This window comes from Pristis pectinata, chromosome 15 (genome assembly GCF_009764475.1).
Source record: "Pristis pectinata isolate sPriPec2 chromosome 15, sPriPec2.1.pri, whole genome shotgun sequence".
NCBI lineage: Eukaryota > Metazoa > Chordata > Chondrichthyes > Rhinopristiformes > Pristidae > Pristis > Pristis pectinata.
The window spans coordinates 21,468,582-21,494,951 of record NC_067419.1 but is presented as its reverse complement, the minus strand read 5'-3'; the positions used below and the strand labels follow the sequence as shown (position 1 = coordinate 21,494,951).

The window sequence follows — 26,370 nt, the reverse complement described above, 5'->3', positions numbered from 1 at the left end:
AGTAAAAACTGTGTGGGAGTTCTCTCAGTATCTGAGCAGACATTCATCCCTCAATGGGCGATGCCATAATAGGTCTGGTCATTCATTTATTTGTTACTACGGGGTTCTTGTGTGAGCGCTGGCTGTATTTGCCTATGTAACAATTTACTGCATTTCAAAATAATTCATTGGCTGTGAAGTATTTTAGCAAGGCTTGAAGAGATGATAAGACACTATATAAATCCATGTACTTTCTTTCTTATCCTCCCTCTGTTGGAAGATAATCACTAACAGTCTGCTGTATGTTGGTCAAATGAAACTGGTTGCACAAAAAGAATGTGACAATTGCAAAACTCACCTGTGCTTTGCCCCAGCGCAAGTTCATGTATGACATGCTGCCATGCAAGCTCTCTTTTAACTGAAAGTGGATAGAAATAATCAAGATACGAATCCACAGCTCCCAAAGGAAGGATATATTTTCTACCTGCCTCAGGTCTTGAAAAAATTTAATTAGTTACCTAAGAAGGGCTCATTACCTCCTCTAGGTTAAGCAGGTTAAAAGTGCAGAGAACCATTTTGCTGCTGATTGTAAAATTCATAGACTGCTACTTTTGAGAAAGGGAGAGACACATCCCAAAGAGCTTTACAGCCAAAGCAACCTTGTTGAAGTTTAATTTAAAATAGAAGCAGAAAATGCTGGAAACACTCAGCAGATCAGGGAGCATCAGTGATTAGAGAAACAGGTTAATGTTTCAGGTCGAAACATACCATTCTACAATTAAGTGTCAGGGACAGGAAAAGAGAAACAAATAGCAAAAGCAGAAAATTGTAATTAATGGCCAAAGCAGTTCATCAATTAATGTGCTCCATCATTCATGGCTAAACATAAGTATACAGTGATTCTGCTGTCACATCTAGTGTTCAGTTGCTAATGACATCTCCTGAAAAAAACCTTGAGGATGTGGATTGAACCCTTTACATGCTGACCCTAAATATTATAAACTCAGGTTACTCAGGCCATACCCAATGTGCCACTTTGAAACCTATGCTTTCATCAAAGATCATTGCTTCTCTCTCTCTGCCCTATACAAATACTAATTGATAGTCACACTTGATAAAAGAGTGGCCTGGTTTGCTCTAATTACAGGCATTCTTCACAGCCAAGAAATCTTTAATCTTCTGCATGGCCGAATTTGAACCACCCACCAGTAGGAAGTCACTGGCTCATTTGGAATATCATCTACCATGCTCTGAGCTGGTAATAAAGAATTAAATGAGAAGTTCAAAGAAGGGAATCAAATTGAATATACCAGCCCAGGTTAACTCTCTCAGTGATCTCCTGTTTCTCCATTCATTTCTCTCTATAGCAATTCTGATCTGTAGGACAGATCAGAAATATCCCAGATTGACAGCCTAATCCATGATCTCATGAAATACTGTGGTGGAATGAAGGAGTTGATTAAATGTACAAATCTGAAATATATTAAGGTGTAACTTGATTCAGATTTCTAACACTATCAGATGAAATAATTCCTCCAAGCCAGATAATCGGTTAATGCCAGAAGCCTGCTCATAGTGTAATTAAAGTGGAAAATATAGCTAACATTTGATTACTGAAAGACTGGTATTACTCTATGAAAGAACAATTCAATGAACACAATAAATTGAATAAGAGACATTACAGAAAAAGAGATTATTTTCATTTGACAATCTCAATAACCCCATGCTATAATACTTCACCAAATCATTTGCATTAAATCACTTAAATCCTGCTGCGTAGCACCAGGTGCTGAGAGGACACAGTGGGTAAAAATTGGGTTATGTGGAGTCAGTTTTGAAAGTGCAAGCTGTTCCTTTGAAGCACTCCTGCTACAGGGAGAAATGAATGGAGAAACACACAGGTCAAAGAGTTCACTCAGCTAACACTGGAGGGACTTTTGGAGAAGATCCTCCAAGCAAAGATCACTCTTTGCAGAGCTCAGAACCATCTTTATGAAGAACAATCCTAGAGCAACCCAAATGTAGATGACATAAAGCACAGATGCCATTTCACCCTTGTACTGAGCCTGAGGCCAAATGAAGTGGAAAAGTCTCAAAAGTTCCAAGTTTTGCTCATATTTAACATATTTAGATAATGTTAGCATGCAGGTATTTGACAGCACTTCATGTTAAGTTTTAGGCAGTTGATGAAAAACTACAAAGCATCCTGATACTGTCCATGTCCTTTCAGGACACCTGACTTCTTTATGCCCCTTTACCATGAAAATAACCAGTTTAGGTGTCACCTCTGTTGTCAAAGATGAAAGGATATTTGCAAATCCAAATGTGACCTTTGTAACTCCAACTCATCAAATGACAGTATAATTTTAATACTCCCATCGTAAGCTTATTGTGTGACATAATATTTATACGTTGTTGACTAAAACATTTCAACACTGAACCATCCCTCATCATAAGCGATTGTAACATGTTATCATTTATTCAACAGCAAGCGAATAGGCTGTTTCCTAGCAACTGTGTTTTCTCACATCATTTCCAACTTTAACTCCATGTCACTGGATAATTTATTCCTAAATTGGTTCTCAGTATGGCTTTGACAACATGGTTGAAAGACTATAACTGAAGGAATGAATAAAGTATTGATGTCTTAAATTTAGCTACTTACTGTTATTGTAATAAATCCACTAATAAATTCACTATTACACTCCAATGAAGGAACATAATCCACAATCCTTTTAGCCTCATTAGTAGTGAAGCACTCAACTCATAAAATCCTTTTTATGCACTCCACGTAATAGTGAAACTAGTAGGACCTACAATATTTACAGCTCCCTCAGGTTGTCAGCCCTTGTCTTTAAATTGAATATATAATTTCAAATGCACCAACCAACTGGAGCTGGTCATAAAGTTCTTTCATTGCTTGGTTCCAGCTCAGATATGACCCTAACTTGAATAATACACTACTAAACACAAAATGATTAACAAAGAAAACAATGACTTTGTCAAATAAGTTTAATTTTATTCCAATCCCATAAACAACCACTTGCACTTGTAAAACATGTTTCCCATTGAAAGGAAAAACCCAAGATATGGCACAGAGTTAACTGAAACATGAGGAAGAGTGACCAAGAATTGATGAGAGGTGTTGGTGTTCGAAAAGTGCAAGTGATTTTTTGTGGGATTAGAATAAAATTAAACTCATTACACCCACTAAGTACCTTCAGCATTTCCTATTAGTATAAGTTTGATGGGGATTGGATAGCACAACCATAAGTAAGACCAGCATCTTGCTTTGCAGGTTCAGATCAAACAGAGTATCCAGATAACAGTCAGAGCCTCTTAAACTGTGTTTTTAAACATTTACATCAGGCTCCTGAAGATCTTTCAATCCTTAGTGTTTAGAATTGCATTCTGTTTTATGTGCCATTTCGGATCTGCAGGATGCTTGGTATCATTCCACAACATCCCCCAATGTTGTTAACAGTACCGCCCATTGCAGAGGTCTATAATATCCATTATCTAATTCTTACCATCATCTTGAGTCATCAGTGGGCATTACATTAGTAAGTTATGAAAAATCATGACAGCCAGCACAAATGGAGTTTCCTGTGGACCTGGTTATTATGCTGGTTTATTAGTAATTAATATTGCTCCATTAGTTCCCTGCACAACCTCTCACCCTTTCTTTTAATTTAAAAAGTATAGTTAAAACGATGGCTGAAAATATTCAGGTACATACCTGGGTAATTATAATTGTGGTGTCTATCCTGTGAGAGAGTGAAACACTAGGAAAAAACTGCAGAGAGAACACCTAAAGGTTAGACATGGCATGAGACTTCAATCAGGCCTGATTCCCTCCCAACTAATAAGCAAGTTGGATACCAGTCACCCTGGAATTCATTCTGAACATGTTGGCTAAATGCCGAGGGTTCAGTCACTCAGATAATACTGACTCAGTTCCAAACTTTCCCCTGATGACTTGTTTACTGTCTCATTTTACCATGAGATGAAACAAAGAATGACTCATCCTAAAATAATACAGGAGTTCAGTGGCAATGAGCTGCAGAATAAACACAACCCACATGCTGCCAGGAATGAGGACCTGATGGCATTATTTTGTGCTTTCGGACCACCTTCTCACCATGGTGCCAGATGTGGTCACAGCTACTTATACTTCTGCATCCTGCTGTACAATCTGCTATTTCCAAAGAGGCAGCACAGAAAAAGGAATGTCATCACTGGGAAAAATATCTGCCGAATATTCTTGAAAAAGCCTGACGTCAGTTATCTCTTTGCTTTTGCACATGGCAAGTAAACGAGCAACATCATTATTCTGGAGGGCAACCGAATGGCTGCAAGTTGTGGAGTTTTCATCATGGACTTCCACAATGGAAATGCTTAAAGGTGCAGATTTAATCTGTATATTATTCCCAGAGCAAGATTATTACAAGAAAAATTCACAATTCTAATCACAACTTATTATTTTTGCAACCAGTGTTTCATTGGACATAAGTGACTTGAATGGCATTTTCATCAACTTATACCAAAACTGCTGCCAGGTCCCTCTAATTCAGACGTCGTAACATTTTCTTTTCTGTCTCCAACTGCTGTCTTTAAAAAAATGATTGGATGCAGAGCGAAGTAGTCAAATACTTTAAAAAGTTTGACTACTTCGCTCTGCATCCAATCATAGACGGTCCCTCTGTTCTCTCCAAACCCCTCCCCACCCTTTGCTTGTTTCCTCACTTTTCCAGTTCAAATAAAGGGTCCTTGACCTGAAATATTGGCACTATTTCTCTCTCCGTGGATGCTACCTGACCCGCTGAGCACTTCCAGCATTTTCTGCTGCACTTTGCTCCTAAAAATTCACAAGTTCTTATATGCCTATGCTGGTACACCTCCCCTAACCCCAATCCCCATCCCCAACCCCAACAACATTGGCCAAAAATCGGAAACACAGATCAGGCCCCTCTGGTGTTTGTTGATGTAACAATCCAGACATAGAAAACCTTTGGAAAGTATACAACACCTGAGGCCTTCAACCTGTCATGTTAATACTGATCCCATTTTCCCAGTAGCAGGTCCATAGTCATTTATGCATGTATCATTAGTGTGGCTTTGGGGACCTCAGATTCCAATTCCAAGGACTAGGAATCTCAGGTAAAGGGCTATAATAACTCAGTGCAAAATGTCATTCCTCAGAATAAGGCTCAGGCCTCTACAATTTTATTTTCTTGGAAATTCTTTTAAATGCATTTAAACACTTGTCAGTATCTCAACATTTCAATTATTGATGAAAACTGTTTTATGTCACTTTAAGAAGTCATTTTCAATGACTGAGCAGCTGTTAAAAATGTCTAAGGGCACTCTCCCCAGGAAATTAGTCAGAACACATGGGAGGAGGTGGCAGGAACAACCCACCTCCCTCCTCCACCCCCAACTAACTCCTTTTGGATTAAAGATCAGCACCATAAAAATTCAACAACCTGACTTCAACAGGCAAGGTAACAAATTTTAAAAGGTGAGGCAACAAAAATAGAAAATGTTGGAAACACTCAGCAAGTCAGGCAGCATCTGCTAAAAGAGAAGGAGAGTATCATTTCAGGTTGAAGACCCTTCCTGAGAATTCATGATTCAGATTTCCAACAATTTTTTATTTTCAATTACTTTATAACATGTGGCCTGATTGACTGAATGATTACAGATTGTTCTGTTTATTTGTTTTTATGAAGACAAAGAAATAAAATGATCTCTTAACAACTGCTACTCCTTTGGCATTAACCTGTTAATGCAGCCTGTTACAGGAATTTGAAATGGGTAAGTGCTCTCACAAATCATTAACTATGAAAAGCAGATGGGTCTGTTTACTCAAGAAGACACCACCCTACAAATGTGTTGACAAATGGCTTCAGTTTCTGTTGCTTAGGGAGACCGACTTTTAAAGGTTGCTCACAATAAAATCAATGAGGCAGGAGCAAGCTATAAAGGGAAATTTGACTAACTGACATATCTTGATGACTGCAATGTTCCCTCAAAGCAGAAATACAGGATTTAAAGCCGTAGTCAAGCTCTCATTTGTCATGTTGTTTCACTGCGCACCTCACTGATATCCTTTCATCTCCTCAAGGAAATGTTAATCCATAATATATGTGAACAAAAGGACATAGACCTGGGATACCACCTCCCCCAAAACACTTTGGACATGGAAAGAATACACTCCAAGTACTGAACATGGTGATGAATTGTCACGCTGCTGGCCTACAATGCTGTTTTACAACGAGTGAGGGACCTGATCACCTGTATGTCTCCTGCCTTACAGTTCATTACGTAATGTAACAAGAAACTAATTCACATTACAGTATTGCAATTTCCACTTTGAGCAAAATGAATCTGTTTTTGCCTTGCAAGTGAAAGGGTCCACGTTTGCTTCTTTTTGACTCGGGTCAATTCCATGGATAGATGCCTACACTTGGGAAAGCCAGCAATATCGTGGGTGTTGATGATGTTGCCTCTTTCCTCTTTTATCCAAGGGACTGATACCCTGATATATCAGCTGTCAAATATTGTCCCTCACAGCTTTCTGGCTGAAGCTGCAGAGCTCCAGCATATGACTCAGAATAAGAATTAGAATCCCTGAGCCGTGGTGACCTTCATTTCTATGTCCTTGTGGGAAGCAAACCACTTCCACTGATGTTCCGGCAGCATTTTATAGTGGTGACTAAGTCCTTTAAGTGAAGCATGACCTGCTGACACACAATTTGCTAAATTACTCTGGACCAAAGTAGAAATAAAATGGAGAAACCAGTTCACACTGCTCAGATGAAGCTGGAAAGCACAAAATGCTATTCCACATTGAGAATCATCTGAAAGCTACCAGGTGCCAAAAGCCCACCTGCAGCCCAATTTCTCAGCAACACAAGATAACCAGTGCAAATCCAAGAAAATTACAATCACAGTTGTTTTGAAAGTGAGTAGAGCTATAATAAATAATTTCCTTGAAGTTTTCCATTGGAAAACAATTTTACAATGTAAATGCATTGTTTTCATTGAATTGTAGAGAAAATGAGAAGACTTGTTGCCTTGAGTGAGCTATCCAAATCGTTCCATTGTTTCCTACAATTTTCGTATTTTGATACATATCCAATTCTAACACTCATTCAAACAATACCATTCAAATCCAAACAACTTTTTTAAAAAAAGTGACTCTTCACGTTATTCCCAGTTCTTCTGATCTTATCTATTGGTTCTGGTTTCAAATCCTGCCGCAGGAAACAATATACCTTCATTTTCTCTCGAAAGTTCACCTATTTTGAAGACGTAAATCAGATCTTCTCTTAACCTGGAAGGAGAGTAACATAAATCTTCTCAAGTCTCTGCAGCTAAATGAAATCCTTAATTTCTGCTACCATTATAATATATTTCCTGCATCTTTTCCAGGGCCTTGACATCATTACTAAACTGAAGTTAACACCATACTCCAGTTGAGGTGTAACCAGTCCTTAATAAAGATTTAACATTACTTCTACTTTGGTTAGCAATTAATAAAGCTAAGAATCCCAAATATATTCTTAACAAATGAAAATCAAAATAACTACAGATGTTGGAAATCTGAAATAGAAACATAAGATGCCCTTTGTGCCAGGCATGAAACATTAATTTTGTTTCTTTCCCCAGATACTGCCTGACCTGCTGAGTGTTTTCAGCATTTTCTCTTTTTATATTACATATTTTAACAACCTCTCCTCACCCTTTTAAAGATTTATGTGCTTTCACTCCCAAAGTCTCTGTTTCTGCAACCCTTTAATATTTTTTCCATTTGGTTCATATAATCTTCCTTCATTCTTCTTACAAATATATATCACTTAACATTTCTGTTATATTTATGGGAAAGCATATGTTATTTACTAAGGTCTGTTACCATGATCCTCATTGGTACAACATTCCCAAATTTCGTTTCATCTGTAAACTTACAAATTATGTTCTATATTCCTGAGATTCAGGTCATTAATCTATATTAAAAAGTGATCCCTACCCCATTTACCACTGCTCCCCGCTTTCTCTCCCCCAATCAATTACGTATCCATGCAACCTTTAATCTCTTGGGTTATTCTTTGCTAATCAGTCAACTCTTTTGTCAAATACCTTCTAAAACAATTTCAACAAATCCTTTCTGGTTTTCATGCATTAACATTTTTTCCCATGTAATAATTAATTTTATCCTGGACAAAAGTTTTCCCACCAACTGTATTAGACCAGCTGTCCTGTCAATTGTTCAATCTAACCTTGTGCCTGTTTTTAAAAACAGCATCCTGTCCTCTGGCCCCAGTTCCCTACTCAAGTTATTACCAGAGCCTCTGAAATGTCTACTCTTGTTTCTGTCAGAAATAGGGGACATTGCTATTTTGAACATTTATGTACCTTCTCATTGTTGACTTTTATCCTACCATTATCAATTTGTCTCTTGAAAATCAATAAACTGCAGATCTTGGAAATCTGAAATAACAGAGTGCTGGAAACACTCAGCAAGTCAGGCAGCATCTGTGGAAAAAGAAACAGAGTTACATTTCAGGTCAAAGAGCCTTCAGCAGCACTGTTCTGAAACATTGATTCCATTTCCTTTTCCACAGATGCCGTCTGACCTGCTGAGCAATTCCAACATTTTGTGTTTTATATCATTAGCCTCTCCCCTATACTTCTAAATTTCCAGCATTCTTTTTAATGAAGAGAAATGTAAAATCCTGAGATACCTCAGCTGCATCCTCTTTCTCCTAACCCTGAATCATTTATTACTCTAGTGCTGTCCCAATCCTTTGATATGTTTTCTCAACCCTAGTACTTTATTCCGATGCCCATCTTCCTGCCATATTAAAAACACGCTCCTTATGATACTAGTCAAACATTCCTTTATTCATTTTTTTCTGAATCTGGGTGAGATTGGCAAGCAGTAATTCCTCATCCCTATTTGCCCACGAGAAGGCAGTGGTGAGCCATCTTTTTGAACTGCTCTAGTCCTTCTGGTGAAGGTACTCCAACAGTGTTGTTGAGTAGGGAATTGCATGACTTAGACCCAGCAATACTGAAGGTTCAGTCATAAGTTACATCAGAATCAGCACTGTATAGGTGCAATCTCTCTCCTTGAAATGGTATCAGTGCCTCAGGTTGAGAGGAGATTCTTGCCCAAAGGGTGTAATTCTGTGCTCTCTCTGTCCTATGCCTTGAACTTCATATATTAACAAAACAGGGTAAATATCGTCACAGCCATGAGAACACTGAAAGGGTTGACAGCATCCTCTCAATCTTTTCTGCTTAGGAGTCTTGCCTCATATTGAATCATACATATAGCTTCTCTCTGAATCTTCTCCAATATATCAAATTATTATGAAGGGATGGAACAGTACAAAATGTTCCTAAGGTGATTATTTGATAACTTGAAACTGCTGATAGTTTGACAAATTAATCTCAACAGAGAGGAAAGATAATCCATTCATGAAAATTGTATTAGCTTTCCAAATAATGTTAATCACAACTTTAAAAATTGACATGCAGATGCTTTCAGCAGCTTGGGTGTAAGATTGCACTGTGTCTGCTGCCCATGTGGATAGAACACAGAACAGTAGAGCACAGGGACAGGCCCTTTGGCCTTGATGCCTGCCAACCATGATGCCAAATTAAACTAATCCCATCTGCCTGCACACAAACCATATCCCTCAATTCCCTGCACGTTCATGTGCCTGTCTAAATGCCTCTTGTATCAAGTTCCAACATTCCCCACGGCAGTGTGTTCCAGGCACTGACCACACTCTCCATGTAAAAACAAAAAAAACTTGTCTTGCACATCTCCTTTAAACTTTTCCCCTCTTACCTTAAAGCTATGCCCTCTAGTATCTGACATTTCCACTCTGGAAAAACTTTGATTGTCTGACTGCCTCTCATAATTTTATTAACTTCTATCAGGTTTCCTCTCAGCCTCCAGTGCTACAGAGAGAACAACACAGGTTTGTCTAACCTCTCCCTATAGCTAATACTCTGTAATCCAGGCAACATCCTGGTGAACCTTTTCTGCACCGTCACCAAACCTTCCACATCCTTCCTGTCATGGGGCAACCAGAACTGCAACACAATACTCCAAATGTGGCCAAAACAAAGTTTTATGCAGCTTAAATATGACTTCCCAAGTTTTATACTCAGTGCCGCAACTGATGAAGGCAAGCATGCTGTAAGCCTTCTTTACCACCCTATCTACTTGTGTTGCCACTTTAAGGGATATATGGACTTGCACCCCAAGATCCCTCTGTACATCAATACTCCTAAGGGTCTTGCCATTGGTTGTATACTTCCCCCTTACATTTGACCTCAAAGTGCAACACCACACCCTTGTCTGGATTAAACTCCATGTGCCATTTCTCCATCCACATCTCCAGTTGATCTACATCCTGCTTTGACAACCGTCTTCACTATCCATAACTCCACCATGTGTTGACTGTTTATTTGCAGTGCTTTAATCAGTGGAAAGGTCAGACTCACAACCTCTCAAACTGGCTTAATTGGTTGTTTTACAGTTTACAGCAGCACATTTCATGCCCACTCTTCTTTGAAGGGAACTGAGCAATATAAAAACAATGACACATGTTAATGTGTCACTCACAGATCACTTGTATCACACTGTTTTGTGGTTAAGCTTTCTGCAACATCCATTTCCATGACAATTTTTTTTGCTATGGATATATATTAAACAAATTCTAATTGTGCATTTTATTTTACACATGAATATTGAGGATCCCATTCAACCCATCCAGGACCTGTGATCAAAATAAAAATATTACAGTCAGTGTCTATAAATGAGAAAGTAAGAGTGATAACAAATGTTTTTTTCTTCTTAAAGATGCTGATTGGCCTGCATTGTAATTCCAATATCTTTTCTATATCCATATATTGCAGTAGAAAGGACATCTGGCAAGTGGGATGCTTTTAAAAGTGAGATACAAAGAGTTCAGAACCAGCATGTTTCTGTCAGAAGGGCAAGGCTGGCAAGATTAGGTTGATGAGGGGTATTGAGGGTCTGGTCAGGGAAAAGAAGGCATATGTCAGGTATGGGCAAACAGGAGCAAGCAAGTACCTTAGTAATACAACAGATGTAGGCATAAACTTAAGAAGGAAATTAGGAGGGCAAAAAGGAGCCATGAGATATCCCTGGCAGATAAAATAAAGGAAAATCCTAAAAGATTCTTTAAGAATATTAAAGAATAAAAGGTTAGCTAAGAAAGGAATAGGTCCCCTTAAGGATCAATGTAGTAATCTATGTGTGGAGCAATGGGAAAGGGGCAAAGTCTTAAATGAAAACTTCTCACTGTATTTACTGTGGAGAAAGACACAGAAGCTGATCAGTTCAGGGGAGGGAACAGTGGTATCCTGGAGCATTTCAAAGGAGGAGGTGTTGCAGGTCTTGACACACATTAGGGTAGATAAATCTCTGGAACCTGACCAGGTGTGCTTTGGGTGTTATGGGAAGCAAGGGAGGTGATTCCTGGGGCTCTAAAAGAGACTTTTGTATCCTTGTTAGCCACAGATGAGGTACCAGAAGACTGAAGGATAGCTAATGTTGTGCCTTTATTTAAGCAGGGCAGCAGGTGATAGGCCAGGGAACTGCAGGCTGGTAAGCCTTACATCAGTGGTGGGAAAGTTATTGGAGGGTATTCTGAGAGACTGGATATATTTGCATTTGTAATACATTTGCACATAAACTACATTTTAATTATGTTGATTGAAAGTAAAATATGGACCAAGATCTCCAGTACTCCCGACTGACCATAAGTTTATACATGCCAACTCAGAAAATCAATCGGACCTGACCAACAAATTTAGAAAAGCTAGCTCAACCCATGAAGAGCTAACAGTTCAAAAATACCCCTTTCTTCAACTATGTTGGAGAAAACAAAAAGATATGTCCATGGTACACTTGGGGGGCAAACGTTAAATAAAGAATACGGTTGTTGTGCATTACCATTAGAATTGAGAGTGTGAGATGTGTAAAAATGCATTAAGCATTGGTGCATTTAAAATTGATAGGTTTAATCTTTCTGACACTTCTTCTCTTGCCTCAGTCTTGCTATTGCTTTATTATTGTCACTGTATTGAGATACAGTTAAAAGCTTTTGTTTGCATGCCATCCAGACAGACCATTCCATACACAAGTACATCAAGGTAGTAAAAAGAAAAACAGAATGCAGAATATAGTGTTGCCATTCAAGTCTGATAACAGCAGGATAGAAGCTATCCTTGAGTCTGGTGGTATGCGCTCTCAAGCTTTTGTATCTCCTGCCCAACAAAGGAGAGAAGAGAGAAGGACTGGGATGGGAGGGGTCATTGATTATGTTGGCTGCTTTCCTGAGGCAGTGGGAAATATAGATGAAGTCAATGGAGGGGAGGCTGGTTTTTTATGATGGACTGGGCTGCATTCACAACTCTCTGCAATTTCTTGTGATCTTGTGGTCATTCATCCTCCCTTTCCTCATCCTGCCATTCAAATGCAACTCCCCCAACATCATTCATTCTGGCCTCTCTCCCTTGGCATATATTCCCTGCTATCCTACATTTCCCACAAGTCCAACAGCTGCAGCTCCGTTTCCCCTATTCCCATGTGCCACAATGGACTGGGATTGTTGTCCTTATATCAGTTTGGCAGGATGCCTTCAGGGAGTTCCCAGTTACAGTATACAGGAGCAGTCATCCAGGCCACAGGTAGAGTGGAGGTTGAGGCCTGTCTGGTGCACCTGCAACCAAACAATAGTACCTGAATAAGAGAGACTTGATTGCACTAACCAAGCTCACAAAACCCTGACCATCAGCTTCAAACACAAATGCTAATTAAAAACTGGCATTCTCTGTCTTTTTGATCAGTGGAAAATATAGCCCAGAATCATCATCACATTTGTCTTATAAAGGAAAATGCACCACAATACATTTACACCTCAGCAGCATAGTTCTCCCTTGAGTTTCACTGCCTCATTTAACAATTTCAGCTCAGGCAGGCATTACCATCCTGAGCATACAGCTTGCTACTCAAAATGAGGGCAAATGTCAGGGACTACCCTCCAACCTCAGCACAAATGGAAAGCCTTGGGATTTTTTTTAAATAGGTTCACTGCAGCAAGATTGACACAGAGGTTACAGACATGGTATATCTTTTATCTCCATTAATAGCACTGGTACTCACCAATCAAACCTGACCAGGAAGAATAGAGAAAATTGCTTCACAGTCTGACAGACCAGAATACCTCCTTACATATTATCTATTATTTAAAAAAAGAGAATGTCTACAGTAACTTGGCTGTAAAGCTATTACAAAGCCAGCAATATTTGGTAACATTTGGTGATGTGGATTCCATACACCTGCTGTAGATATTCAACATTTAATAAAACTAGATTAAAAATGAAGCCTAGCAGAAGAATGGGCAGTTACCAGTCTTTTCCCTTTATAGGAAAGAAACCAAGAGCAGATTGTACCTGCAGCAACAGCTGTTTTGCTGTGAGACACCAGCTCCTGCACTACAGTCAGCATGACTAGCAGCTGATAGGAATGAATTGTTTCCTTTCTCTGAAATGCACTGTGCAGACTTCAAATGCCGAATGTTTCCAGGCAGTCTGGAACCATATTTATTGGTATCGCAAGTTAGAAATTGTGGTAGTACTTCTACACGGTCAACGTGAACACTGAACATGACTCCATTAGAGACAGGGCTGACACTGAAGTAGGCTGCAGTACTGAAGAGGTACTCTGCTTCCCAAAGTGGAATCAGCCTTAAACGTGCACCTCCAAAGAGCTTTGCTGTGTGGTTAGCCATGGATTCACAACCATCTCACACTGAGAAGTCTCTCTCAGTGATGCCATTGTGGGAGTACAGCAAGTGGTTGCATAGCCTGCTGCACTCTCCCGGGAAAGGATGGACATTAAAGGTACGAGACATGACCAGGTCCTGCTCATGCCTTCTCAATGGTCTGCCCAGGAACATTACTTCTACTTTTCTCCACCAGCCCTGTCAGCACATTCAGGGCACGATCAAGAGAGGCTCCACAATAGGGAAAATACCTACTGTACTGAGGTAAAGAAAGTACTTTCGCACGTAATAAAACTGGGATCAATCAGAAGCTTAACTTTATAGTGCTGTCACTTTCGAAAAGAGACTGGCAACAAAGGTTAGTTTATTTTGAATCATTTACCGAGATTAGACGTTATTGTGTTTCGCCGGCACTGGTCTCTCTCGGCTGTGGAAACTGTAGCTTTCCAGGGGGTGTGGCGGCGACTGTCTTATGCCCTCGGACAAGTGGCTAATTCTCATTTGTCACACCCAAACTGTGTCGACTACAGCGACTGGGCCATGCAGTTCCCAGACTGGGCGCCCACCGATCCGCCCATAGTCACACACACGCACCCTTTCCTACAGGGGACCGCTGCACCAGCAATTGGGGGAGAATCCCAGATGATATCGCCCTTGGTTGGCAGTGGGTCTGAGCGATCGCAACACTCCGACGAATGTCCGACCAATCCGCTAGGTGAGCGGATCATCGGCTGCACAATCGCCCAGGGCGCCCACAGCCACATCAGGGGCATTGGCGGACTGGACGAGGCAGTGCTGCATTTCCCGCTGTCCCCATCCACAAAAAAGAAACAGTCGTAACTCACCGTCTGTAACAGGTGGGGTTACAAGTGGCGAGGCAAGTACAAAGACAACACAAACTGAAAATTAGGGAATTCCTTGAAATCGCTGCCTGCACTTTGTGCGTGTGTGATCCCCATAAAGACTTTAACACTTGAAAACACAGAATGTCCTTCGGAGGTTGTCCAAGCCACCAAGGAGCGCTGTTCTCCCCACTCCACGTGCCCGTCGGTTTCTCAGAGATGCTCGCTGCCGCATCTCATTAATCCCCATCAGAGTGCCGGGTCCAGTCCCGGGTGGATTACAATGCTTGTCGATGACCGGAGGGGCGGGGGGGGGGGGGGGGGCAATGCTAGAATCCACACACACAGATAGATCGCTCACTCTCTCTTTCTGCTCGGAGTCCTGGCTGTGACATTAAACATTGAACAGCAGCGAGCAGGCTGGGGGGGGGGGGGGGGGGGGGGGGGGAGGGAAGCATCCGCCAGTGAAAGCAGCGTCCCCCTCCCCCAAATCAATTCAAATCAGAAACTGCACTGTTTCCTGACACAGCCTTGCATTTCCAGTGGAAAGCAGGACTAATCTTCAGTTCCACATACGTACGTACACATACAATGCTCAGCAACCAGAAATAAACATTAAGATCAAACAATCTCGGTGAAAACATTGCATGCTGCTCAGTGCAATAAAATAATTAGAGCATACAAGGCTGCATGCAATGAGGTTACAGAATCCCAAGGCAAATAAACTGGTTTGCTATCAAGCAGCGGGTATACACAGCAATTTAAAAATAAAAGAAATAACCGGCTCACGACCTGCGATGCTGAAAGACTGTTTCATATCTCTTTATATTATCTGTTACCTCACCTGCTGTGCACTATTGTAGTGTCCCCGTGCCCGTCTACAAAAGGGACTGTGCGATGGGACTCTCTCCTATGCACTTCTTTCTACCAGCTCCTATACACTGCTTGCTTGCTTGCTTGCGCTCTCTCTCTCTCCACCAACACCCCCTCCCCACACCCACACCCACGCCAGCTCCCCCTCTCCACCCCTCCTCTCTCTCCAACCCCAATGCAAACTGGGAACCTGCAGAGTGACTTCATTTCTTCCCCTCCCTTTTAAACTGTTGGCCAATTGCGACGTGCTGAATTAAATTATGCTTCCTTCCCCGTAGTCATATTAGCTGTACTAGACAAACATGTATTTTTCACAAAGACATCAGAGCCATTTGCTTGGATCTTACCAGCGCCGAGTGAAAACGAAACATGGAGCATCTCCTCCCTTGCTGCCGAGATAATGTAACTTGGCACCTGCAGCCAGACTCGTTGCCATTAGAATATAGGCAGCTTTATTACCATTCATTACTGCATTGATTTCTTTAAAGAGGGGACTCTGATCATTTGTGATCATACTGACTTCCTTATTTTGAATCTTACTGCCTCTTTTGCCCAGCAGTCATCTCCCTCCAGTTCTCACCCGATAGTTTGACATGTGCCATTTTTTCTACAGAAGGTTATAACCTTATAATCTGCCGTGCAACATGAGCAAGCTGTATTTTGCCGAATTTGTCAAAAATACTGGTTTCAGTCCAATGCCAAAGCAAAATTTCCCCCAGTTCAGTCCTCCCCACACCCCAATTAAAGTTATAGCATCATATTAGAATGTTTTCCTCTTTCATTTATTGTATTTGCATCATCACACATTTATATAGTTGTCAAGAGATCCTATAGCTTCCCATCCATTCCTGGTTCTACAAACTACTCAGCAACAATGAATGTATAAGAACATAAGAAAATAGGAGCAGGTATGGGCTACCTGGCCCGGCAAGTCTGCCCTACCCCGGCTTCAACTCCTCCTCTGTTCTAGTTCCCCATTGCCCTCAATTCCCTGATCTTTCCACTTCCTCTTGGAAAACCCCCAATGATCCAACCTCCACAATCCTCCAGAAATTCATCACCCTCTGCAAGCAGACCTTCCTACACACCTCAGTTTTATATGTCCACCTCTAATTTTGTAACTACCCCTGAACACTACCTCATTATTCCTTTTTTGCACTATTTGTTTTTGTAATTTATAGATTTTATGTCTTTGCACTGTACTGCTGCCACCAACAACAAATTTCACGTCAAATGTCAGTGATAATAAATCTGATTCTGATTCCTTGTTCAAAATTCTCCCACTAGTGGAAACATCTTGAAATCCACCTTGTCATGCCCCCTCAGAATCTTATATGTTTCGTTAAGATCACCCCTCATTCTTCCAATATCCAAAGAACATAAATCAAAGCTTTTTAGCCACTTGTGATAGGACAAACCTCTCATTCCAGGAATTAGCCTAGTGAATCTCTTTTTGACTGCCTCCAATGGCAGTATATCCTTTTCTACATAAGGGGACCAAAACATTGCACAGTACTCTAGGTGTTGCCTCACCAGTACCCTGTACAATTTTAACAATACTTCTCATTTCTAAACTCCAATACTCTTGCAATGGAAGCCATTATGCCATTTGTTTTTCTAAAACCTGCTACACCTGCCTACTAAATTAACAAAAGGTTGAGGCAGAGTGAATAAAAAGATATTGTTCCTTTCGGCCAATGGGTTGAGGATCATAGGACATGGATTTAAAGTAATTAGAAGAGCTGCGGCCAGTAAGTGGTCATGATATGGCTTTCATTGCCTGAACAGATGGCATAAGCAGATTCAGCAGTCATCTTGAAAAGGAACTTGCATAGGTGCATAAGGGAGAAAAGATTTCAGGAATATGGGAGGGACTGACTGGATTACTCTTGAAAGGAGCTGACATGGGGTCAATAAGCCAAGTGGCCTGCTTTCATGCTGCAACAATCCTCTAGTTGTACACAGATGCAAGATCTTTTCTTACTGTCCCCAGTTCATGTATCCCAACTTCCTATTTTCACTCTCTCAAAAATATTAATACCTAATTCATGCCCTCTACTGCTGCTACATTGTGCATTCTGTTCTCGTCCCCAGTACTACCCATGAATCATTCCTGAGACTGGAATTGTTTAATACTATTCACATTCTTAGCTTTGTAAGTAACACTGTTATTTCTGAGTCAAATCTCATTATAGATTTGAGCACAAAGCCTAGGTTGACAATTCAGAAAAAAATGAGTGAGTGGGTTATTTTAGACGAGGTATCAGGGCATGGACCCTCTGCTTGTTCTCATGGACATAAAAGATTCCTGGCACTATTTGAAGAAGAGCTGAGAAGTTCCCCTGTATCCTACCCATCGGATTAACTTGTCATCCATCTCGCAGTGTGTAGGAGCAATCCTCGTGCATACTGCAGTGTTTGCTCACATAATGACACTGATTTTGCTTCAACAGTAGTTTCTTGATGGTAAAGTGATTTATGGTGTCCTGAGCATGTAAAAGGCCAGTCATATTCTGTTAAAATTATATAGTGCCTTGTAAGAATATCTCAAAATGCTTTATGGGTAGATAAAGAAAATGGACAATGGATAATGAAGATTGGGTGATCATGTCTGATTGAAGAGATGGATGCTGTAAAGGTTCTTAAAGGTAGAGGGTTCAGGGAGAGAGGTTGCAAGAAAGACTCTGCACTAACTGAAGGAAAAGTCAAACAATGAATAAACACTGAGATGTGGATAAAGGACAAGAGGTATTTATAAAAGAGTCAAAAATTTAAAATTTTGTGTATTTGGAATAAGAAGTTCCTCAATTATTGGAATGATGGACAACCAAGTCCCTGTACAGGATAAGATGGGTGAGGCAGAACTTTGAACACGTTGTAACAAATAGAGTGTAACAGAGATAAGAGCAGAGAATAATTTCCAGATAGTCATACAGAAGTGAACAAGACATGCATTGTTTTCAGCTCCCTTTGGTCATATCCCCACATTTTTGTCTTTTCAACTTTCCATTTTGAAAGTTATTGTTAAATTTGCTTTCCCTACGCAGTCTCATCATGCATTGCAGATCACAAAACCCACTGTGCAAAAAAAGTCCTCCTGTCTTCTTTGATATTTCTATCAACTGTTCTATGTGTCCTCTGCTTCAAAATGTTTACTCCATTTGAAATAGTTTCTCCTTATTATCTAACAAATTCCTTCCAAGATCCTGAACCTTGAACCTTTCTATCAAACCTTCCCTTAACTTTCTTTACTCTAAAGAGGAACAATACCAGTTTCTCTATTCTTTCCAAGGAACCAAGTATTCAGTTCCTGGTACTACTATTGTTGAAAATTTCTCTGCACCCTCTCCATAGCTTTGACATCCTTGCTAAAGTATTCAGAATTAACAACAATATTCCTGCTGGGAGCTAACCAGTGTTTTACAAAAGTTTAGCACAATTTCATAGGTTTTGTATCTAAAGTTTCAATTCATATAGCACAGGATTTTATGTTTTTGAAGCATGCGTCTCTTCTAGTCCTACCAGTTTAAAGATGTGTGCCGAAGCTCTTAGTCAAACCTTTAGTTTAAGATGCCTCTTTTCATTTCCTCCTCAAACTTCCCCGTACTAGATTTCATCCAGCAAACATTGTCCATTTCACCAGTCCATCCATGCTCTCCTGAAGCCCTTCTCTTTATTTCATCCGCAAACTGGGAAATAATGGTTCAGGTTTAAATCAGAAAGAGTTATGTCTGAAAATTAACTTCTGGAGAATGCCATTCCATACTTCCTTCCAACATGGAGATCAGCTGTTTAATAGCTCTCTCTGCTTTCTATCCCTAAACAATTTTGGGTCCAGACTGTCACTGCCTCCAGCCCTGTGGGCTTCATCTTTTTTTTAAAGTCAATTATGAACACTTTATTATATGCTTTACGATATGGTCCATATACAGAAGATCAATTACATTACCCTCACCAACACTCTTCATTACTTCATCAAGTTATTCAATCAAATTTGTTAAATTGGATTTACCTTTTAAAAAAATCAAACTGGCTTTTCATTTACTAACCTGTACTTTTCCTAATGCCAATTAATTTTGCCCTAGAATAGGGTCCCTAAACTGAAATTCAGCTGACTAAGCTGTAATTGTCAGGTTGTAGCATGCATTCATCAGATAATTTTCTATTTTGAATGCAGCCAACTGTTTAATACTTTATCTTCATCGATTTATCTTTTCCTTTCTAATTTCTCAACCACCTCCTACTTCTTTCTTAAGGCAGTTGAAGATGGCTTGCTTCCATTTCAATTCAGTGGGTCTGAAGTGACATAACTCCTACATGGGATCTGCAGACTCTCCTAAAGGTGGGGCAGGCAGAGCTTAAGGGGGTAGGAAGGTGGGTTGTTTGAATTGTTGCACACTCCATCTGCTGTTTGTCCTTGACCTCGTGCACTCCTGTTCAGAAGACTAAAATCCTTCTCTATTTTGAGTGGTCACAGGCCAGGAATTCCACAGAATCAGTGAGGACACCCTTGAAGCAATTTCTCTGTCCTCTTTGAAGTCCCTTGCAGTGGTGGAGCTTGGAGTAGAGTGCTTGTTTCAGGAGTCCAGTGTCAGGCATGTAGATGCCCACCTACCAGAGTTGGTCAGGCATGGTTGGAGCCTCATTACTGGGGACATTGGCCTGAGTTTACCCATCCTGCCAGAGATTTTGAGGGTTTTGCAGAGACCATGTTGAGGAGGCTATTCTCAGTTGTCCATGTCTCCAGTGCATACAGGAGTGTGGAGGTCACTTCAATGCACCATGTCCTTGACGCTGGTCTTGGGTAATACTTTTTATCAGGTAAATTGAGACCATGCTGCTGAGCTGGACTTTGTGATAGATCTCATCATTATATCAATGTATGTTGTATATATCGATAATTTGGATGAGGGAATTGAACAGAATATTTCCAAGTTTGCTGATGATGTGAAACTGGGTGGGATTATGAATTGTGAGGAGGATGCAGAGAGGTTTCAAGACAATTTAGACAAGTTGAGTGGGTGGGCAAATACATGCTGGATGCAGTATGACTGTGAAATTATCCAATCCAGCAGGACAAACACAAAGGCAGGCTATTACTTAAATGTTGATAGACTGGGAAATGTTAATGTACAAAGGGATCTGGGTATACACTAGTTGCTGAATGCAAATATGCAGGTGGAGCAAGCAATTGAGAAGGCAAATGGTATGTTGGTCTTCATTACAAGAGGCTTTGAGTACATGAGTAAGGATGTCTTATAAGTATAGAGGGCTTTGGTAAGACCATGCCAGGTATTTGTGTGCAGGTTTTGTTTTCATACCTACACCTGATATTTGGCTGGATTAAATTCCATCTGCCATTTCTCCATCCATATCTGCAACTGATCTATATCCCGCTGTATCCTTTGGCAGTCTTCTACACTATCCACAGCGCCACCAATCTTTGTATTGTCTGCGAAATTACTAATCAACCCATCCATGTTTTCATCCAAATCATTGGTGTTCAGATGAATGAGAGGTAATATAGTATTCTGAGGGGGGATTGACAGGATGAATGTTGAGAGAATATTTCCCCTAACTCAATCTGGAGGGCATAGTTTCAGAGTAAGGGGTTGCTCACTTCAGACTGAGATGAGAAGGAATTTCTTCTACCAGAGGGTCATGAATCTTTGGAACTCTCTGTCTTAGAGAGTTGTGGATGTGGAGACATGAAATATATTTAAGGCCAGAACAGACATTTCAACTGCAAGGAATCAAGGGGTATGGGGAAAGAGTAGCTTTGACAAAATTAGATCAGATCTTACAGAATGGAGGATCAGGCTCCAGGGGCTGCTTAGTCTGCTCCGGTTCCTATTCTTTATGTTTATCTGTCCTTTGTCATAAATCTTAACTATTGGGGGTTAGTGTTGTGCCTTGGGGATAGGTTGGTGAAGGAACTTAGTCTTCCAGGTTGTAGTGTGAGGGCTATTCTCTGTGATATTGACAGCACCCACTTCTTTGATAAAGACAGATGCGAGATATTTACATAGTAACTCAACCATTCCCCCTGCCTCCCCAAGATTATCTCCATTTTTGGTCCTTATTATGCTCCAACCTTTTTTTGACCATTTATATACTTTCATCAAAACACTTTTATGTTCCATTTTGAAGTATGAATTGTAAGAAAACCCATGGCTGGTAATGCATTGCAAGCATTTAGGGATAGGACAAGCAACTGTAGTCCCACAAAGCTGAATGATGGAGGAGAGAATTAGAGATAAATGATATGGACAGCTGCTTCAAGCCCTTAAGGAAGAAGAATAATCCATTCACCATTCTAGAAAATGTCAGTTATGACATTGTCTAAGGTAGTTTCAGTATTGCAAGAAAAGACAGAGCCCAGCTTGGAAGAACTTACATTCACCAACGTACCCGAGAACAAAATTGCCTTCCGTTTGTGTAACTCACATTTGTAACTCTTCCTGGTGCTGAAGTCATGGTACTTGCATGTATTTTCTACTGTTACAAATTCACACCACCCCTGCTAGAAATTCAGAGACAGCTGCTCCAAAATCTCATTCTTATCATCTTCTTTGCAAATTGTGATAAACCTTCTCCATAACTGTCACACTCATTGACTCAAAGGTATTTAATTTTTAATATCAGGTTGATCAATTGCATCAATTCATTACCAAACAACATCAATACACTTCCCTCAGTTTCTCTGCCTGGTTTTGTTCTTGCAAGTTTTGTTCCCATGACAACACCACACCTCTCAGAATCAATGATGATGGATCTGTATAGTCAACGATTTTAACACTAAATTATTCAAAGCCATAAAGCCTTAGCAATATGGAGTGTGACTGAGTCACTGCTAAGGGCAAATCTCGCTGTATTACCATCAAACAGTTTGAGACTCAGAGAGGACAGGAGTCAGAAACTGCGTAGCTCCATCCACACCAGACTTGGTGGATTTCATGTATTTGCCACATGCATTCTCTCAGTGCATACTGATGGAAATGGGTTTCATTCAGTTATATACTTACAATTTTTTTCATATAAACATATAATTTCAATTACTCTGGAAGGGTCATGCTATTCAATATAATGCAGCTCTAACCTAGCTTGGGATTTCTGTTTCTTTTTACTGGACAATCAATCTGTACGTTTATAACTGAACTCATTACATTCTGTCATCATCAGTATTTTCACTAGTTTCTCATACTAACAACAGTTCAATTCCAACACTCCTTTCATCAGTTATGATCAGACCCTATAAATCTTTTGGTTTACTTGAATCAAGTTTATCTTCAATATATTATCTCCTCGTCCTCTGGATCAACACCTAGTTGATATTTCACTTTATAAATCTCTTATTCTCAATTCCTGCAATTTTCATTAAAAAATGAGTCTTTTTCCAAGTCAGCAGTTTTAATGCTTCACTGGAATGAGAATTATACAATCTCCTCTCTTTCCAAAAGATCCAGCTATGCACAATCCTTCTATCTGCAGTGATTTGATAACCACTTAATATTGGTTAATGCACACTTCCCAATCACTGATTGCATACAAGTAACACAGGATATTTTTTGTCAGATGGGGCCGTTTTATTGGCACACAGGGAATAGGAGGGCAGCAGGCAGAACTCGTGCCACCCACTGCTCTCACCAAGTGTGAAGCAAAGCTCTGTTAATGGCCAAGCCTCACTTACATGTCACTGGCATACACTACATAGTTGCCACTCTGCAGCTTTCCAGTTTGCAGAGGAAGGAAATCAGCATCCTAGAGGCTGAGTCAACTCATAGTGAGAGCCTGGGAGGAGATGATCCTCGGATGAGCCAACAACAGACTGGAATTTTCCCCATGACACCCACAGCCCCACACAATCTGAGCTGTATGCGAGCAACACTCTCTGGCCATCTGATTCATATGCTTACAACCTGATCTAAAGTGTTCACGCTGAAGGGTGCCCCCCATCCCCCATGAGGGGGAGGGGTGGGGGACAATTATAAAAGCAAATAGTTTCTATTCAATTTGTATAACTAGGGTTAAGTAGAACGTGTTTAGAATGTTAGCTGGGAGGGGGAAGCAGAAAAAAAACTTTTTCTAGTGCAGCAAAGCAAAAAATTTGTTTGGGGCTCTCTAGTCTACTAAAAACGGAAAGACCTAAATCTAAATTGCTTCTCTGAACACAGTCCCTCGACATCTTGAGTGTTGTTGCAATGCTTGGCACCATGGCCAAGACAGCACACCAGCATCTCTACTTCCTCAGAAGGCTAAGGAAATTCAGCATGTCCCTGATGAGTCTCACAATTTTTCCAGATGCACCATAGAAAGCATCCTATCCAGATGCATTACAGCTTAGTATGGCAACTGCTCCGCACAAGACCACAAGAAATTGCAGAGACTTGTGAACACAGCCCAGTCCATCATAAAAACCAGCCTCCCCTCCATTGACCCTGCCTATACTTCCCACTGCCTTGGGAGAGCAACCAACATAATCAAGGACCCTTCTCAACCCAATCATTCTCTCTTCTCCCCCCTCCTGTCAGGCAGCAAATACAAAAGCTTGAGAGCACGTACCACCAGAGTCAAGGACAGCTTCTATCCCATTGTTATCAGACTTTGGAATGGACCTCTCATATGCTAAAAGATGAACTCTTGATCTCCCAATCTACCTCATAGTGGCCCTTGCACTTTATTTGTCTACCTGCACTGCACTTTCTCTGTAACTGTAACACTACTGTAACACATACTGTTTTTTTTCCTTTTGCACTGCCTCAATATATTTATGCATGGAATGATCTGTCTGGATGGCAATGCAAACAAAAGCTTTTCACTGTACCTTGACACATGTGACAATAATAAACCAATTACCAATTATCAATACACAACATCACCAGAGGTCAGGCATAAAGATCATTCGGAAGTTATTCTCCAAAGAATAAGTGTACCACAGACCTTAGAGAGGTTGTCCTTGAATTAATTTGTTCAATCAAATGGGTAACTGTCAACTTGTGATGTTTTCAGTGATTTTTCACTAACATTCTGCTGCAGATTAAAGGTTCTTAATCCTAATCATTCCTAATTCCTTCTGCATCAGAGCTTTTATTGCTGGAGCGGATGAAAGTGCTTGGCTAAAGCTTTTCCGTCTTCTGTACATTTCAGTCTGTGGCCTCCTCAATCATGATTAGATTTCCCCTGTAAATTGAGGATTTTATTTATAATTTTATTTGCATGTCATAGTGATTCAAAGAACCACTTCTGTTATTGTTCAGACTCATAAAGAAGTATTCCACTTCACTCAGAGTGACATACCCAATAAAGCCACAAGTGACAAGTGTCACTTCTACAATTACGAACAGGCAGCCCGCTGAGCTCTTATTATCTCCCATGTAGGTGCACAAACCTTTCCCAATTCTACACCAGGCAGCTACAGAACCAGGACATCTGCTGGAATTTTAATAGTGTTTTGGTGTCGATAAGCAGCAATAATGACAAATGCTACCAACTACATAAGACACAAAAGTAAATAGAGTAGAAGACAGAGACTCAGATTTCCATTTCAAAAGCCAGAATCTTTCAGTAACCAGGAGTAACCCCCCAGGAGTGAATGTGTTATATGCAGATTGTACTATGTCACAGATCCTGCAATATCGCCGTTTTAAAATCACACATTCAGTGGGACCACACAGTCTCAGAGTTAATGGAATGCTACATGTGGTGTATTCATAAACCATTCCAACACAGTAAGTTCTGAAAGCAAAATACTGGAAATCAGAAATAAAACAGAAAATGCTGGAAGTCATCACCAGGTTAGGCAGCATCTGTGGAGAGAGAAACAGAGTACATATTTCAGGGTGATGACTTTTCACCTGTATAGAAGCTCCGCTAGAATGCTTTGTTCCAATGCAAGGTCATGGACCCGAAACATTAATTCTGCTTTATCATCATTGCTTCACAGTACTTTCTTTCTCCAATGACCTTTGTCTATTTCACCTTTCCCTTTCCCATCATTCATGGCAGGGTGGGATTTTTTCCACCTTATTGGGGTCAACTGTGAAGGTGAAAAAGCATTACCTTTTGAATAGATTGTTAGCTGTATATTACTGAAGGTTAACACCATTTCCTGTGAACTCATGTTGGTTTACTTATTCCTGCAAGATGCATAAATAAAGATCTGCTCTGACTAGTTCAGTCAAATAACCTCCTTTATGTTATGTCCTACAAAAGGAAATGTAAAGTGAATAGAATTCATTGATATTGTTCAAAATTGACAAAATTTGTTGTTCTGAAATGTTTCTCTCCCCAAAGATGCTGCCTGACCACCTGAATATTTCCAGCATTTTCTGTGTTTTTTTCTTGCAGGTTGCAGTATTTGCAGTAGTTTGCATTTGCTCTGTTAATGTCTCATAAAATGACTGGACAACATTAATTCTGATGATCACCAAAATTCAAAATACTCAGGTCAAGTTATCTGATCCAATTCCAAATATTCGGTGTGATTGCTGATGGCCCAGACAAAATAACTTGAGGTTCACTTTGAGGTGAACCTGTTAAAGTTTCACATTCCTGCACAAAAAACAGAGAGCAGTGGCAAGAAATTGTTTGACCCCTGCAGGTCCCAGTGCCTTATATAAGTATTGCATAGTTAAAAACCCACTCTGGTTCTCGTGGGATACAACTGCATCTCTTAATGGCAGAGTTTGATTAGGTTGACAAACTAAAACAAATATCAGCATAAAACCAAGGTTTAACAAGAAAATAAACGTGCTATAATTAGTCATATCTTCAAACAGAAAGTGGTCCTCCTGCAATGCCCCACTCTTCCAAAAAATCTTGGAATTTTACAGTTAAAAGAT

The 26,370-nt window shown here is 40.3% G+C and overlaps 1 protein-coding gene across 1 annotated transcript in view; it reads right to left on the bottom strand.

The window, feature by feature from the left end:
* The window catches only part of LOC127578140 (synapsin-3-like), a 203,480-nt gene extending 187,862 nt beyond the window's left edge, over positions 1 to 15,618 (bottom strand). Inside the window, exon 1 of the mRNA XM_052029747.1 lies at positions 15,501 to 15,618. The gene's annotated coding sequence lies outside the window, so the exon portion shown is untranslated. The remainder of the gene's footprint in view (positions 1 to 15,500) is intronic.
* Between the last annotated feature and the right edge of the window lie 10,752 nt (positions 15,619 to 26,370).